We start from the raw sequence: 19,364 nt of genomic DNA, 5'->3' as shown, positions 1-19,364 counted from the left end.
AAGCATAAAATATAAATTATCAATCAATTCTGTTGTGTTACACACCTTTAGTCTGACTTTAGTCCAACACATTACCACAAATTTTCCCCTTTGTTTTAGAATTTAGGCCAATAGACCTTGTTTACATGAAAGTATACCCTTTTTTTATTCACAATAAAATGAAACAATAAATAGTTTTTACTATATATTATATCGACTAATTCACTTATCACAGAGTGGTGTTTGCCAAGGTTTAGTGAGGACACTGCTTTTGAATCATTTGAATTTTTTAATGGCAGCACATAATCACACCTTTTGCCCTCTGACTCTGGACTGGATCATGGATGAATAGCATATTCATATATATCAGATTTGTTTAGTAAGAACCCACCAGGTATATGACTGCCCCCATGATGTGAATTTAGTTCATCTTTTGTTTTATTGGTTTCATAGACTTCACTGTCGTATGATAATACTGAATCTTTATTTTCTGTTTCATGTCTGATCTTACAATATTTATAAAAAATACTGATTCTGGACAGCACATTTCATGAGGATGACAAAACAAGCACATTACCATAAAGAATTTTGTTATGAAACCAAAAAAGAATAAATACAAATATGCATATTTTCCAAAGAGACATTCACAGGTGGAGAAAAGGCTGTCAGCCCAGCCTGTGAACAAACTCTGGGAAGAAATCATGTACGAAGGTGATTAAATAAAGTTCCTTTGAACCGGTAAAGAAAGTCTGAGGAGTCCAGGAACCCAACCAGGTCATCAGGGTTAATGCTACAAGGTATGAAACTCTGGTTTAAACAGAGACAACAAAAAAATGGTCACACATACAACTGTCACAGATTTGTGAGTCTGTATATTTAATTAATTTATTTAATAAACTATACATTTTTGACAGAACTGTTGATGGAGATATACTTAGTAATCACTGTATTTAAGTACACCTGTACGATCTGTCATTATTCAATGCAACAGCATGACAATATTCTGTGTTTTTAGATTTACTCAGTGTGTTTTGACACAAATATAAATTTTATCATATGATTATTGCGGAGGCTGTAGTTATTGGTCTTGTACTGGACTCGAAATATTGTTGTTTCTTATTTAGGGGGGAAGAATATTAGAAACACATCTGAATATAATGCAGTCTAGACCAACAACAATCTTAATGACAAACAAACTGAACATTATAAGCATCATAACAGTAGACATTATAGCAGAGCAGGTGTATTTTACAGGTGTACCTAATAAAGTGTATAATAAAAGTGAATACAGACTGCTCTAAACTAAATAATTTCCATCAGAGGCCTAAACAGTTATCCACTTTGAACCTGAGACTAGACCAGCAGAGGGCAGTCACACGTCACTCCGGCAGGGCGAGACAAGGAGGAGAGTCCGTCCCTCCTAGTCATTGTTCATTTTTCATCCTGATGGATCTCAAAGCAGGAGTTTCAGATTCAAATGAAATGAGCTGTTTCATACAACAGAATAAGACGGCCGATTATGGCTGCAGACAGTGTGCCGTGTGGAGTTTAATGAACACAGTGTTAAGTTTTTAAAATGATCCGAATTTGAACCAATTGACCGTGATTTGTATGACCAAACATCACCATCCACCCAGGGTGGAGAAACATTCTGATCGTTTTTAATATTTATTAGGTTTTATATCAATGGGTTTTAACTGGATTCATGATTATACAATAAACCAACAACAGCGGCACTGACAAACTGAAGCTTTGACTGTCTGAGCCGGGTACACTGCAGAGTCAAGTCAGCAGAGGCAGAGCAGCACGACCTAGGAGCACTTTCAAAATAAAAGTCTTACGTTAGCACGCGGTTTGAGGAATGAAGGTACACAGGTGAGGAGAAGAACTGATGAAGACAGAGACAAAAGGAGATGCTTTAAAGTCAGTCTTACCCAACACTAAACACTTAACCAACCCGTTTATTTTATTTCGATTGGACACTCAATGAAAAGCTTAAAATAAATTCATAAAACAGCCTTTTCGTTTATTGTTATTTATTTTCACTCGGACTCTTTGTACTAGTTGAGTCTTCCATAACATTTTAATTTATTTATTTACTTAATATAGTATTATAGCTACTGCCAGAGAGAGCAACATCAGTAAAGCACCCAAAGTGAAATGCACACAAAGTATGAATCAATAATAATTAAATAAAAAGAATAATAAAACACAGTCGATATATAGAAATACTTGTTTTATTCGTTAGGCATATAATAAAAAGAGGTTCGTTTTAATCTACAATTAGCATCTGAAGTATGAATTCATATTCTATATGAAGCCACACACAGTATGCCTTTGTTCCACTTCAGTCGCGACAGGTTGTGGGCCTTTTATTTTGAAGGCGACGGGGTGCCGCTTCTTGTCCCACCCTGCGTGACTGCGTGTGTCTTGTCTGTCCACCGCACCGCACCGCACCGTTCAACTGTTGTTGAAGTGCAGCCCTGCCTGTCCGGAGCGCGAACAACACACACACACACACATGTTCATACACTCTCACACACACACTGACTAACACACACTCTCTGGACTCGGACTTTGTTTCTACTTTCAGTGAAGTTACTTTTGTCGAAATGTTTGGAGGGGGAATCTAAGCAGCATCGTGACGTGGGAGAGCCGCTGCTCAGTGAGTGTGGATGTGAGGCAGCGCCGTGGACGGCTGGTTTCAGTGTGTACTGTTCAGGTAAGCCCCAACATTTATTCAAACATTTAAGAAACATAAAACAAAGTAACAAACCTGTTTGGAGCTTCAGCTTGCTCGTTAAAGTCAAAGTGGCGAGGTCAGCTCGACACCTGCTGCTATGATACATCCTGCAGCATTCATAAGTCACACTGTAATTCATAGTATACAGTTTTATCAGCCTTGAATGGGACAAAACACCCAAACACAACTATTATTTCTGAAGTGTGATAATTAATAATCTCCTCCATGTTTACCCAACACACACTCAGACAAGGCAAGACTGCTTACTACAATAGCAGCTCTGGATTTTTGTCAGCTGATGTAGGAATGTGTGTGTGTGTGTGTGTGTGTGTGAGCCAAATGTCAAATGCCTTATTCACCTGCTAGCATTCTGCTGGACACACACACAAAAAAGCTTTGTTGATGCTTATTGAACTTGACCAGAGGCTTTTGGGTAGTGTGATGATGATGATAGCGATGACGATGATGATGATGATGATGGAAGGAGTAAGGAGGAACGAAAGGGGCTTCATCACCTCCTAGAATATGGTGGAGTCGGCCTTCTTCCTTCAATCCGCTCTAGAGTTGGGGCAAAGTGTCACAGCCAGCTTAGCCTCTCCATACAGCTGCAGCCGATGATTATAATTTTATTATCGATCAATCGTTTGGTCCATAGGACATCAGAAAATGTTGACGTGATCTTCCTGTCTCATCTCAAACTCAGAAATATTCAGCTTACTGTCATGGAGGACTAAAAAAAACTCAAAGTTATCAAAATAGTTTCCGTTTACCAGCTGACAGCTAATGGATTGATTGACTAAACAGTTAAAATGCCTCTGTCCTAGAGGGTGTGTGTGTGTGTGTGTGTGTTCAGAGCCAGTCTTGTGCTGTGGTTTCAGCTGTTCAGAGACTATAGGTGAGGCTTGGCTTTGAGAGGACCTCCACCTCCTCCCCCCCCCACCCCCACCCCCACCCTTCAGTCTCTTGTGTGTTGCACCTGATGAGCCTGCAGTGTATGAGCCAGCTGAATCTGAAGTCAGAAAGCTTTCCAGCGCTGCTGATTTTGTTGAAATGTCTAAAAAAGGAAGATGGAGTTCAGTTTTTTCGGCAGCTGGTTCCCCTCTTTTATCACAGCTGTTGGATTTTATCTTGCAAAAAGGATAAAACGGCTCAGAAATGGATCAGAATCAAAGCCTCTCCAAATATAGTTTTCATTCCACACATTCAAGTATTCTCCTGGTCTTATTGTGAAGCAGTCAGAGCCGCGGAGAAGAAGGCTTTCTTCAGAAATATATTTGAAGAGAGTCGAATGTTTTGAGAGCACATTTCATGTAACCTTTGTGTGGAGTCTTGCGGTTGTAAAGCCCAGCCTTGAACCTCAGTCTCCTCTTTTTTTTTTTCTGCTTTTGCAGCATCCAGACATTTTTGAATAGCCGGCCATCTGCTTGCTAAGGGTCTGTTCCAGAAGCACGATATCACATTACCCACACTTGACTGTGGGGGGATGAATGGAAGTGTGTTTGGTTATTGGAGTTATCAGTGACCATGGTGTGTAGAAAAGGTCACTTTTGCTATGTGAAGATAACTGTGAAAACCCAAAATGACCTAAAATACAGCCAAATACATGAAGAAATATTAGTATCAGATGTATAAAATGCAGCTTTATTGTTTCATAAACCAGCCACGTAATCATTGCTATACCATGCTCACTGCTGTACTAACAGCTAACATCAACGAATTGATGAAAAATGCTTGGAAGTTTACGGACACGTCATCTTCTGGCTTCATAACAGTTTTCTTTATCTTGAAGTCTCTTTTGTCTTAAGCAAGGCCCACAATGCAAACAAGTCTTTATTGTGTTATCCGTGACATTCACCTCTCCGTGCCCGTGATGTCGTAAAGTTCTAAGTAACAAACTCTTGATCTATCTACACACACTCGTTGTCCGGTTACTGCTCTAGACATACACTCATACATCAAATACATCTTGTTATCATATGAACGTTAAGAAAGAAAGATAAATATAGGGCTAAAATAAATCAAATGTCTATTTTTATTTTTAGATTGATTGTACCTTCTGATTGGAAGTTAAGGAAAAAGCACAAAGCTCTATATTTCTTTGTACACTGACACCTTATTTAGCTAACAGCATTATTTATTGATGTGTTCAGTCATATATTTGACAGCAGTTTTGTCATTGGGCCTTCGTATAACCAGATATGTGCCTGAAAATCCCCCAAAAAAGTATTGTAGGATTGTTGCCATTTCTGCCTGCAGAGCTTTTGAAATCAAAATGCGGGTTGATTATTCTCATTAGGTGGCGTACAGGAAGTGGTTAGGTTACCATCCGGACCTCAAACCTCTCAGACACACACGGTGGGTTGGGTCGAAGGCCACTTCAGCTGCAGCTGGTCATTGAAAAGGAGAGCTCTGCAGCTGAGACGACCATTTTCTAGCCTCTTCTTATGAATCATAAAAGTAAGACTGCTGGGCATGCATGCAGCAAAGACGGGGTGTTTATGATTTATCTGTGTCAAGTGTCAGGCACACTGTAGGTTAAGTAGTTTGCCTTTCAGCAGCGTGAGAACTGGAAATGAGTGCGAACAATAAAGCGAGAGGAGCGTTGATGCTTTTGAAATCAGACGCCGAGCGAGCCCTCCTCAGCGGGCTTTCTCATGTATTCATCTCAGGTGTCACATACTGTAGTAGGATGTTAGATATATTTTTAGCACTTTTGCTCCTCAGGCATTCGGTCAGCTGGGTGGTGCATTGTGAGGGAACACGGGAAAGAAATGACGGGTATGGGATTTGATGACGTGCTGAGTTTCTGGTAAGCTCTTGTCTCGTTAATAAATGACTGTGTTGGTGACTTGTTGTATGAGTCTGCTATGATTTCACTGTAATTATTAGCTTAACCCCTAAAGGCATCTTGAAAAAAATCATGCCGTGTAAAGAGCCTGACCGTGTTGATCTTAGGTGTATGAGAGAGAGAATGTGTGTGTGTGTAAGCCAGATTTTGATGATAGAAGTATTTTGGGAGTTCCCCATATCGGTCACTACAACAGCTGGTGGTCCCTCATGGTACATTCTTCTGTGTGTGTGTGTGTGTGGAGGGGGGAGGCTGTGTTTGTGCTGTAATAGGGTGTGGAGTGGAGAACACTTGCTGGGGCACCACTGTGGCCACAGGCATCCCTGAGAAGATAAGGAAAATGAACAGCATTGTGCGAATCCTAAACCCCAGCGTGTACCACAACGTAACTTCAAGCCACTTCTTTCTGGTTTTTACAAGCAGAGTGGAAATGCTTCTCAAATGGTTGACCCCTGTTCAGATATGCTGGCTATCTGCTGGGTATGAGCCCTCGGGGGAGTTTGGCTGACAGGCAGATTGGCAGCATAATAAATACTTCTTTTCATTAGCAGCAAGCGTCAGTCCACTGTACTTAAATGGAAATCCCCTCCATCTTTTCATTCTTTTAACAATACGCACTCTAAAACAAAGGTACAGGATGACTGGACCTTTGTCATGAAAAGTACTCACAAAGATGACAGAACAATGGGCCCTCATGAGACCAGATTCAGATCTTTGGATCCTCCATGATGGTACACAGTAGTTCCTGATAGTTAACGTTTTGTGTTTGAATTGAATTCATCCTGAACTACTGGTACACCTACCAAAGTCACTGTTTTGGGATGCTTGATCTGCTTCTACAAACATTTCTAAAATATTAGTCTTTGAGTTTGGTATTCCGACTGTGAATGAATGTTAAAGGTCCAAGAGTAGGTACAATAGTACATTTACTTTGCTACTCCATCTGAACTCCATCTTCTCACGTTCATTACACTTGTTTGCACCATGAGGGCAAGACGTGTTTACCTCATAGACATTAATGGTCGAAGCTTCCCAAGGGTGCACATTTCTTTCTATGAGAACTCAGTCAGAAGAGACAGTCACTTGGGCTTCAGATAATTGCTGACTTCAGCCTACTGGTTCATCCCAGCCCAAGGATATGCCTGGCAATTTAACTTGAGAATTGGTGAATTGCAAAACTACTAACGTGCAGTTGGATAGAAGTGTTTGGTTAAAACTTGAAGATTTTGACTTCAACATGAGCAATTTCCCAAATGACAAAGAAACCATTTAATTACATCAGCAAGATTAGTCACTGTTTGGATGTTGAAAGTAATAATCCAATACAGCAATATGGTAAGATTAACCCTCACTGATGTAATCCTTTTTGAAAGTCTAATCTGCTTATATTGGGTCAGAGGAAGGAGGCATGCCATATTAAACCCAGAAGGTGTGGGTTTTATTGTTCTGGAAGCAGCCCTCAGCCCCGGGACAGTTGTGTATGTGCCATGCCACCAACCCTTGGCCTCAGCCACAGCCCCTATCCCCTTTGCCCAGCTCCCTGGAGAGCCTCAGCCTCTAGACAAAAAAACCTTAAACCTCCAGCTGCTCCTTTCTCTATCGCCACCTCAGGCTGTCCACTGCAGAATCAGAACATATAGATGTTCCTTTTGTTTTAATCAGAGTAATCCATTGCAGCACCCAAGATTACTGAGATTAAAGCTTGATCTTCTTGAGGTGAAAGCTGAAATGTTTCCTATATGATGTTTCCCCAGTGATTTAAGAGTTTTCTGGTCCACACAGATTTATATGGAAATTTCAGTGAGACGATGCTGTGGGAACTGAAACACTCTCATGCACTATTGACCTGGCTATTCTTTCCATACATATAAGGTAGTGGTGCACCAGTCAGGTTTTTTTGGAACATATTCAGACAGCAAATTTGAAATGGTCCTAAGATCCAGTTGACATTGTAATGTTAACCAAATGACCAATCATTCATTCATTCCCATTCCGTCTGTTTCACTTCTGCCTATATTTTAACTCTTGGTGCCTAGACTGCCAGACAGCTACATATGTGGGCCCAGTTGCCTGCAGCCAGAAACATAAGCCCTCTTCCCACTAAGCTGTTGCCCCTGACACGCTGCCACAGGCCCCTGGACAGTTGCCTTTGCACCCAGTAGAGCTATGCTAGTGATTTGCGGACTCACAGGTGGAACATTCCCTTTCTTGAATAAATGCCTCTGCATTTGTCTGTGGGCTTTCGGTGGTACTGGCAACTGTCATCAATGCCCAGAAGTCTAATCCTGAACGTGGCACACCCACTGACATTTGATTTGTGTCATTGTTCGTTCTCAGGATCAGGCTTGAATTAATTACTTCTGTGAACAAGGAGTGAGAATCACTACTGGTCAATGAATGATCAATATCATTTGCACAATTGTCAAGATAACATTGTGAGAATTGATTGATCATACAAACTCAGCTCAGCTGCTTTACTTTGCTGTCAGTCGAGCTAATGGATTTGGGATTTACTTGTTTGTACACACAGAAAGCAGGTCCAGAGGCTATTGCTAAGTCAGCTTTTCTTCTCTTGTTGTCTGCAGGGGATATACAGGGGTTCATCTGATCCTCAGGTTTATCAGCAGCGAAGGGGATTCTCAAAGTGTCAGTTAGATCCTGATCAGAGTGGATGGGTTAAATCCCCTTAGGTTACTCAAGAGACGGGGATGAAATGAGAGGAATCTTTTCTTGCACACATCTGTCCAGGACTCTTGATTGGCCCATTGATTATCTGCAACCGGTGTTGACTTTCATTTACTTTGTCTGTAATAAACACTTACTGATATTTCCAGCATGTTTGTCACCCATGAATATTCTACGATATTAACTCTAGCTCTATTACTTCAAGTATAGGCCACTTTGATTCTTTTACACTTTTTTGAATTAACATACTCTGCTTCTTAAAAGTTTTTCTCTCTTCATGCACTTGTGTTTTAGGAGGATTCTCATAGTTTTTTACGCCGTGGAATCAGCTCACATTGTGCTTCAGATTTTTATGTTGTGATGTTGGCCGAAGTGAAATCCTCTTTAAGTTTCCCACTGATTAATGAAAAGCTGAGGGAAAGTAATAAAGTTGAAGATTAAACCGTAATAGCTCCTGGGCCAGAGTTTGCCAGACACCCAGTATGAAGTCCACTTACTGTCTGGGGCAGATAAAACCAGCTACTGGTTCATTTAAAAGCATTGAAAGCAAACACACAGTGCTGTGATACACTGATATCCCTTTAAAGTGTTTGACTAATAAATTCTCAATTTACAGTCAGAACCTTTTTAATGTCTGGTCTTAGCATAAAGTGGTATGAACACATCCTTTTCATATAATTGGTGACGTGGTGTTTGCACACAGGCCCAGTTGGTGAAGCTGGCGAGCTAAACGCTAACACGGTAGTCCGATGGTGGTCAGAAACAATAGTTTTCTCTGTGCCACTCTGTTCACTCTCCCCTGGCATTTTGTTCTCAGGAGTGTTCATCAATTCAGTCAATAAAAAGTAAATGCTGAAGAGGGGAAACGTTAATGATAAATGACCTAAACCATAAAATCATACTTGATTCTTTCAATGCCCTATTTGCTCAGTCTCTCTGTTGGAAGTAATTGGTCCTACTTCAGCCTTTTTTATGAACAGAAACTTCTGTGTACTGTTTAAGCATATGATCGCCAATGCTTTTTATATAGAAGATGGTTTCATGACCAGCAATGATCATGACGTCTGAGAGGTATAGAATCACAGTTAATCAATATGCAAATTAGGGATAAAAGTCAACTGTAACCCTTACCTTTTGGATTTTGAAAATAAGTGTGGCTTTTATACTGTGATTCTTTCAGAAAACTCAAAAAGGGAAACAGCATTTTATTTTTTTAAGAACATAAGAATGAAATGTTGTTAATTTACGTACCTTGCGAGTTGCAGAAATGTTGATAGTAAACTGATGCCAGTATAAAGAATGGGAAGCCTAGCTGTGATGTCACCCATAGGTTTCTGAAAAGCTCATAATATGCAGCTCTGGTCGCCGCCCTGTTGGATGTCCTGCTTCTTCCGCTTTTTAGCTAATCTAAAAATCGGCAAAGACGTGGATCATTGTGACCTGAGGGGGGCTGAATGACGCCTTGGTTCTCAATCAAAGCGACCATGCTGTTAATTCTGCATAACTTTAAACCTTAATAATCTGAATGGGTGAGTAAAAATTCACCCCCAGTACAGTTGTCATGAATGGGGAAATTATCTATAGAGTCCAAAACAGTTTTTTGTGCCAGGCTGTAAACATGTTTATCTCTGCTGTGAAGTAGGACATTTTAACATGGAGGCTTATGGAGACTGACTCGTTCAGCCTCAAGTGGACGTTTAAGGAATTACAGTTGTTGTCATTTCTGCATTGGCTTCACTTCACAGTTTGCCACTTAAATGCACCAGTAAAATGTTCACTGACAATAAATCATCCACCCACAGCAATATTGACAATGAAGCGAAAACATGATCTTTCTCCAACTTTAATGACTCAGCTCAACTTTTTTGATCTCAGAGTTATATCACATAATGGATCATACCACCTTCTCAACCATCTATGCTGTTGTAAATGGAATGGTCCTGACCGTCTTGATGGATTTTGTTGAGTTGCGCTATAAATGTTGGCATTCCACTTACTGTTAAACAGTAGCTCAACGGGAAATGCTGATCTCATTGGATGTGCGATTTATCCGGAAGGTTGGTATTGAACCTGAAAAGTGGCTTTAAATTACCCTGTTCTCTGGCTCACAGGAACTGACAGATAGATGCTTTTCTGCCAAACCATCCCGAGCCTTCGTGAGTGGCTGCTCACTCACTCTTTTATTAGATGAAGAGAGGAGAGGAGAGGCATACTGTTCTGCGCTGAATGGTATAATTTAGTAAAGGACGTTGGCCCGTGGGCAGAGGTTAGCACAGAAAATCGCGCTTTTCATGCATGTTTTTCTCTGAATGCAGCAGCTGCAGCAGGAAGACGAGGAAATCATTTAGATGTTTTGTTTGACCGGTTTGACCATGGCAGTCAAAATGTCTGCTCACTGCCCAGTTGGCAGTGAGCCACAGTGAAAACATGCCTGCTTATTAGCATAACCCCAAGATTATTGGCATAAGTTACGTGGAACCCCTGTGGAAATTGTTTTTATGCTGGATTTGTTGGTGTCTTCAGTAGGTCAGCACTATAGTTATGTGCTGGACAAATCATATATCTTGAATTGTCTTCTCAAAAACACTTAACATAAAGAAATGGGCGGCTTTTTAAAAAGTTAAGTTAAAACATTTTTTTGCTTTCTTTACATAGGACAAGAAACAGTAAGAGATGCAACAATTGAACCTGCAATGATTGTGACCATGCAGCAAGCAGTATAACCATAATGGAAACCAATATTTTGGTTTTATTTTTTTTATATTGATCAATATTTACATACTCAGGGCATTCACTGATCCACAACTTTAAATTATCTCTATAGCAACAAGTAGGAACTGTGCATAAACATGTAATCTCTGTAAACCCAGCCAGTGAAGGGTGTCATGGGAAACCGAGGAGCTGACCTGAGCATCAAGCAAGCCGATTGTATAAGTAAGTCTAAGTTAAAGTAAGTAAGTATAAAAGTAATCTTGTAAGTTCACGTGAGAATCAATCCTGTTCAGGTTTTTAAGCTATGTGCACAGTAGCTATGACCAATCAGTGTCCCATGAGGAACTACTGGCAGCTACAGCAAGAGATACAGGCATTGCCCAGACAAGCTTCAATCTTAGAACCCATCAGCTATCATCTAGCAGTGATGATATAGGCTTTGGGGTCAATGGTGGATGTTTCTGACAGTGGGTATCCAGAAAGCGGATAACGGATATCCGGGGCAAGATTTCCTCTGCAGCCCGGTCAGTAACATGATACACAAGAACGATAAGAAACACATAACTTATCACACATTTCTGCTAATCTATGTAAACGGATAGCGATTAGCCGCAAATAAAAAGCTAAAATAGCAGACAATAGACAAAAGCTGATGAGTTTCAAGATTGCAGAGGCATTGCGTTCCACCTCTTTTTCAGACTGTTGCAACCAAAGCCTGCTCAAAGGTGACCACAGACGGAAACCAGAAGCTTCCAGCGCTAAAATCTTGGTCCCTCACCTATTTACCTTATTTCCTCTTCAAAGAAAGTCAAATATTAATGCTCTGGACTTGTTTAGATTTTCCAGATGTAACAGGAGTAGTGGTCCAGCAGTCTGGAGAGGGAATGGGGGGGTTACTCAAACAGAGTAGAGCGTGCCTGGGTGTAGAAGGGGAGTATAGATTTTCATAGTGGTTACAGCGCAGCTGACCACACATTGAGAGAACAGGAAGAAATGACACAAACACAGTAAGCAGATCATTATAGTGAGAGTGTGTGACGCTTCTGCACAGTTGGTGAAAATGTTCTGTTCGCAGGAAAGTCAGTGGTCAAACAGCAGCCGCAGCACTTTCGGTTAACTACTTCATCTTCTACTGAGTTCTGCTAAGAAAAGCAGAATAACAGATTATTACCCTGAATGGAGGAAATGAAACAGATTTCAGGAAGCCTCTGGAATCCACCTGAAAACCTTTTGTCAGATCGTTTTCACTTCTTGAAGAAGAAGTTTCAGATTCCTTAGTAGACTGAACTCATATTTCTATCACTTTTCCATATAAAGACATCTCAGATATGACAGAGTAATATAATGCAATAATAACATCTAACAGTTCATGAAGGAGTCTGTCTCCGCTCAAAAAAGTAATGGGCCCCATGTGAGAACATTTTTGTGTTCTAATCTTAAAGTGTTCCAAGTCTGATTTGATTCGATCCCTTAAAGTGCTTGTTTCAACTTGATGAATGCTTTGAGTGATCAGACGAAGACATAATAAATTATGGCAGCAGTTGTCTTAAGATGTATCTAATATTTCTACAGCTGCTACCAAAGAGCGGACACAAAGAGAGTTTACTTGGATGGTGACCATGAAGAGATTTAATTGAAATATTAAAAAAACAATCTTTGTCAAACCTTAGTAATTTTGAGTGGCATGATGATGGTATCACTTGGTTTAATTATTTTAGTTATAATGATTCTTGAAGGTCCAGTGTGTTAGATTTTAGGGGCCTCTATGTTCTTATAAAAATAATAGTTGTTGTGTTTTTGTTACCTTAGAATGAACCTTTAATATCTACAGACATTGGGGTCCTCTTCCACGGAGTCCGCCATGTTGAACTGCCATGTTTCGACAGTAGCCCACCAAAAACTGTCTCTCGATCGGCCCTTTTGCTTCGTCACTCTTCACTCTAGGAATTGGAGGATGAGGCTAGGGGGGGTTGCAATCCGCAACCACACCACTGGATGCCACTTAATCCTACACGCTGCTCCTTTAAGTCAAACAAGAAGAATGTTTTTCCCTCCAGAGGAGAAAAATCAGTTTGATTCATACGACAGGTCACGTTTGTGCCAAGGAGAAGTTACCAAATACGAGAAAGTGGGCAGCCAGTTAGCTTATCTTAGCATAAAGACTGGAAACACAGGGAAATAGTGGCTCTGTCCACAGGGAACAAAATCTACCTACCAGCACCTCTGAAGCGCACTCATAATACATAGTCTTTTTTTTTTTTTTTTTACAGATTTAACAAACAAGATACAGCAGTTAACTGGTAGAGGTGCTGGGAGTGGACGATCTGGCTGTAAAATAATATCACGATCACAAACAATTTGAGACAGAGCCAGCCTAGCTGTTTCTCCCAAGTTCATTGTCGTGGAGACGTCCAGTTGACTCAACTTGACTACACAGTGCCCTTGGTTATCGACAGATGGTAGCTGCTCACTGTGCGCCTAACTCCAGGTGGGTCCCTCTCAACCCCCACACCCCACTCTGTTGTTTTGGGTTTAGACAAATGATACCTCCCACCAGGTTCAGCCCACAAGCTATGCACCGTGCTTATTATTGTAATATCATGCTTTCACATGAAAGTGGCTGAGTGCAATATAAGAAACAGACCAGAAGTTGTTGTTATTGTGCGTGTGTGTGTGTGTGTGTGCGTCAGTCGTCTCCATTAGTTGAACAGTAGTCGGATCAAGTCTGTTTGTCCAGCTGCTGAATCACCCCCTACCATGCACACAGACACACACACACACACACACACACACACACACACACACTGTTGCGCTGGCTACAGTCATTCCCAATCCTAAACAAACTTTAACGTTAACCCTTGACTAACCTAACTCAAATCACCTTACAAAAATCTACATACTCTGAATGTCTAACTGGCTTTCACAAAATGGATTATCTTCTACTTTCTCCACAAACACACACACACACACACACACACACACACACACACACATACACACACATCCTTCTTCTTTGTGTCCCATCTAAATGGCTTTTCCTTTCCCCCTCTTCTTATAAAGGCATGTCGAGATAGGCCATGTCCGTCTGCCTCCCTCTCCTCCCTCTTCCCCTCCCTCCCGTCATTCTCTGCACCTTTTCTTTTGCCGGGGTCCACAGTTTGACCCCAGTTGCCCTTGACACATTCATTTCAATAGCCTCAGCCAATCAATACAGACTCCGGTGGCCCGGTGTCAGATGTTGGATCCACTAATTGAAAGCAACAACAACCCACGGTGAGCAAGAACGAGCACTTTTGTGAGCGTGTGTGTGTGTCCCGGATTGATGAATGAGGAGGATGGAGGATCCGCCACATTCACATGGTGATCATTAGCTATTGTTGAGATTTTGCAAGATTAGCGAGGAAAATGACCACAATTACGTCAGCTGGCTGACAGAGAGATGAATGTGGGCTGAGAATTATGCATTCAGAAACAAAAAAAGTAGGCCTAATAGCATTTCTTGAAGGACAAGGCTGGCATTATTCTGAATTTGTCATATTCTAAACAAATCCCAGCAAAAAAAGCTTAAAGCAACAGTGCTTTTATTGTTTCAATACTTCCAGGCGTCCCTGTCCTTGCTGTCTGTGGCTCCGATTTCAGTCATTCCTACTGAAGATGTTTTTGGACACCATCCCTGAGGAATAACATCTACCTATCAGGCTTTGGAAACACACAGTACTCATTATTCAAGATAATGACAAATCCTACCAGAAATGTGGCCCATCGGTTCTTTGCTCAAATTCAGACCTTACAAAAAACCTGCAGTGTTTAAGGATCGTATCTCCTCCTTTAGGTTGAAATTAATGTCAGGTGTGAACCAAAAAAATGGACGTGCGGAGCGACGGTAACAAAAAGCCGCGGCCGAAAGAGGAACTGAAATCCTCACGAGCGTGTGATTTACAGCATCGAGAGTTTGTCGCCTCAGACAACTTGATATGATTTATGACTCATAAAGCACCTGAACAAATGAGCACAGAAAGGACTTGTTGGCCGTGATGCATTAGCCAGCTGCACTTGTGAGCGAGCGTGTCGACAAAAGAGGATGCAAATGGACGATTTAAAGAAGAAGCTCTTGGGCCTTTTTAGCTTTGCTCCGTGTGACCACAGCAGGTGACAACAGCACGGTGCATCTGTTGCTCTGCCCGATGTGGACTCAAAAGAAAAAAAAAAGGCATGCTTCGCTGAGTGTGGAGTATAAATAATTTAAACAGACAGTAATGTCTGAATGAGGAGAAAAATAATGTTGGCGTGGTTGTGTTGAGCAAAAAAAAGGGCAGAGGGAGCTGCTTTCAAAGCCACTGTAATTAATCCCAAGCATCATCAGACTATTCTCATTAATAATGCATTTCTAAGCTGCAGTCCTGACATAGGGAGTGGATTCTGGAAGTCTTTATTCAAAGATTCAGCAACAATGCCAGGCTACCCTCGGAGCCAATCTGCTTCACCTGAAAGATGGCAAAGCCAAACCAAGACATGTTTGATGTTCAGCTGTGTTTGGGTTTTAAAGCAATAAGGCAAAGAGGTTAACATGGCCAATAAATGAATCTATGCCAGTCCCATATTCTGTCTGAGTCAAAAACTCCAAAGTCGAATGAGAGTCTTATTCAGTTTTTTTTAGGTTTTACTGTGTGTACATCTACCACTGATAATAGTACCATCATCCTTGTAACACTAATGAATAGTCAATTTTACAGCAACAATTTATTAAATTATTGTTTCTGCAGACAGTTGTCCCCTGTGACTTATATATTATTATGTTTTATTTTATTATATCTTTAGTGCTGATGGATAAATCTTTAGTGCTGATGGATAAATGTGTTTTACCGTTATGGCACGTTGTGGTGGAGCTAGTTTTAACAGCTTTATAAAGGTTGTTTAGTCCAGTAGCACTTGACCTAGTGTAACAAAATGTATCTGGGTGTGTCTTGAGATGATTTGTGGAGTAGGAAAGTACAAAAAACAAATCAAAGGTTCTCTTTGGGCCTTGAATAGTGATTTAAATCAAACCATCCTAGTGAAGTAAAAGGTGCAATGTTTCTCTCTTAAGCGTAGTGAAATGTAACATAAAATGAGAATATATAAATAAAATGGCGCAACAGCTGAAGATAGACAGGAAGCAGGGGGCAGAGAGAGGGGGAATGACACGCAGTAAGGGGCCGTCCGATGCGAGATTCGAACCGGGGCCAGCTGCAGCAAGGACTGTAGCCTCTACGCACGGGACAGCCACATAGCCCACTACGCTACCGACCGCCCCTGCAAACACTTTAACTGGAGATTTAGGCGTGGTATGCCGGTAGCAGCTAATGTAGCCTCAAGGAGAGCCGTGTGGCGGGCTACAGAAGTGACTCAAGTGACATCACTCGAGGCAGTTTACCAGGCTTTGTACAACTTTTTTCACACATGCAGTCGTGACATGTTAAGGAAGATACAATACTTAAATATTACAGTGATTTAAAGTTTTTGTTATTGCGTCACCACCAATAAATATAATACAAAGTCCAACAAGACAAGTGCTGTTTTAAACATGCCTGTGTGCTCACAATCACAATGCTCATGTGTTGATGTTAGCAGGTGTAATGCTTAACATGTCCACTGTATTATTAGTCTGTTAGGGTAGGAGACGAAATGATTGCCGTTAATTGATGGAAAAATCAAACGGACAACGGTCACTTTTCTTTTGATAATCGATTCATCTTTAGACCATCTTTTAAGTAAAACTGCTTCATTTTTCTAACTCTGTCGCTGTCTGAAGGACATTTCATGCCAATAAATTCATGCCAGATATCTCAGTCTGGAAGTAGAAGTAGTGACCAACCAACATTGCCATCCATAAAGCAGCATTCCGTGCAGCTAAAAGACATTCCAGTTTGATGGTTTTTATTATTGTGTCAAGACACAAACAATCTCTAAATCAGTCAGATAAGGCTGATGATGACATACTTCCGGGGCAAGGGCCAGTCCAATGATCAGCTTTAACACAAGAATAACAGAAAGTAACATTTCTGCTAATATCTATAAACAGATATCTGAATATGAATGCAGATAACTTACTACAAAAAGATAAATCATATCAGACAATAGCTAATTGTTTGCTCTCCACACGGACTGTTGCAAACAAAGCCGCTCAAACATGACTGGTCAATACAACTCCAAATGGAAACCAGAAACAGGAGGAAAATGTTGGTCCCTCATCCACAGATACTGCTTTATTTGCTTTATATGCAGATATCTGTTTGACGAATTAAGACACCACAAATGCAGCACACACGATCAAACAAGTCCAACAAAAATGAAGAATACAACTCTGCATGTCTTCAGTTTTCAGACCTGCATGTAGCTGCACTGCTGTGGAGAACACTCCACCGTGACAGTACATGAAGTGCAGGAAACTAACTGGAGAAGACAAAATGGTCCGATCACAATATTTTGATCATGTCCGTTTCCTCTTCTCTTTTATATTCTAAATTATTCAGCTCATTGAGCTCCAGAGAGCTGGTGGTTTTGTAGTGTAGGCAGGTGGGCGTGATATCCTGGCCTTCTGTCAACAAGCCGTGTGACGGACAGCTTCATTAGAAAGAAAATGGACGCACCCCCTCGGAGACACGCCTTTGCCACCCCCACCCCCTCTTCATCCCCCCCCCGTCCCTGCACCCCACCCCTTAGCTTCCTGGGATTGGGAGAGACACAAACCGAGCAGGTCTTTTTTAGAGTGGGAGGTCTTCAATTGTCAAACGCTTAATAGACTGCGCTCTCTCCATCTTGCTCAGGAGCATGCACGTGAGAGCCGGACGTGCACACAATGAACACTCACACACAGTATCCCAGTATCTGAATCTCTGGCAAAAATCAAAGATGATTGATGAGTGGAGTCTGGCTGTGTTGAAGGTCTGAGGTGTGTGATTGTGATCCAGGGACAAAGGAATCATTGCCAAAGGTTAAGCGCACGATAAAACCTTCAGGAAAGCAGGGAGAGCATTCTCGATGTCATTAATCACACGAGCCCGCTCTTTTCACTCACTTGTCATCTTTTTCTATTAGTTATGTCACCATTGTCGCTGGGAATCAGCTATAAAAATCTGCCTCAAAGTCCAATGAAAGCACAATTAAATATGGCGGGAGACAATGTGTTACTTTAAAGATGGCCATGCTGCAACCGACTGTGTCTCCAAGAGGGAGCACGGCTTCGAATTAGAAAATCTCGCCAGCCAAACTGCATGGAGGGGTCTTTGTTCGAGGAGGGGTACAGGCATGGACCCAACACAATATGGCTAATGGCTTAGAGAACCCACTGCTTCTTTAATTGAAGCTGGCTCACCGACGTCCAGTGGGAGAGAGAGGAGAGCGAGATAAGAAAACAGCAAAGGAGAGGGTGAGACTGGGGAGAGGGTGAGGTTTAACTCTGATCTTAAAAAGAAAGGTGGGGCTGTGAGGGGGATGCAGAAGGGTGTGTGTGTGTGATGGGTGGGTGTGGGGATGTAGCCAATCAGATTTCCCTGAGCTCTCAGGACACCTGGGATCATCAATGATTGACAAACTAGAGGTTAAACCAAGGGAGAGGTGGGTAAAAAAAAACACACACACACACACACACATACAGACTGAAGGGGTGAAAATACAAAGGAGTGGTGTGTGTGAGTGGGTGATAATGAGAAGGAGAGGGAGTTAGGGAGAGAGGGGGAAGCAGAAATGGAAAAGTAAAAGGCCAGATTCAGCTCAGACTTAGTAACCCTGAGAGACCCGGCATGGCTTTAGCAGACAAACGATCCACATTAACCGGAACACACAAAATCAGCTCTGTCACAGTGAACAGTCTTTAAACAGAAATATTATTATATATATTATTATTATTATGATTTTACCGCCTACTTCAGATGTTTGCCATAACTTGTGTTCATTATAGCAGACATCCCAAGTTCCAAAAAGTCATTTCCGGGAGACCGGGGGGGGGGGGGGTTGACGGACGGACGGCGGCCGGGGGGGGGGGGGGGGGGGAGGGGAGGTTGGAGTCCCTCCCACAACGAAGCTTATTGGTGTATTTTGCTCGGCGCGCTCTCTCGCGCAACCAGTCGCCCGCACTCGCATCTCTCTCGCGTAATCCAAAATCCGGGATGTTTTACCTAGCTCGCGGGCATCAGGGAGCCACTATCAATATCAGGGAGACTCCCGGAACTTCCGGGAGACTTGGATGTTCTGTTATAGCAACAGCTTCAGGACGGGGACTCATGACTCAGCTGTTTGGCATCCACTGTGGCCATGAAACTGCTGTGTCAGACAGGTTCAAACTAATCCAACACAAGTGAAAATGAAAGTTATCTAAGAGGCCTCCAGTGGCCGAAAGGAAAACTAAGTAAATTTTAA

General features: G+C 41.7%; 1 protein-coding gene across 2 annotated transcripts in view; it reads left to right on the top strand.

Moving 5' to 3' along the window:
• Positions 1–2,424: 2,424 nt before the first annotated feature.
• Positions 2,425–19,364, top strand: part of plxnb1a (plexin b1a) — a 60,762-nt gene continuing 43,822 nt past the window's right edge. For both annotated transcript variants that reach the window (XM_019266430.2, XM_019266429.2), the window contains exon 1: positions 2,425–2,701. The gene's annotated coding sequence lies outside the window, so the exon portion shown is untranslated. The remainder of the gene's footprint in view (positions 2,702–19,364) is intronic.

This window comes from Larimichthys crocea, chromosome XV (genome assembly GCF_000972845.2).
Source record: "Larimichthys crocea isolate SSNF chromosome XV, L_crocea_2.0, whole genome shotgun sequence".
NCBI classification, from domain to species: Eukaryota; Metazoa; Chordata; class Actinopteri; family Sciaenidae; genus Larimichthys; species Larimichthys crocea.
This window is presented reverse-complemented; position numbering and strand designations above follow the sequence as displayed.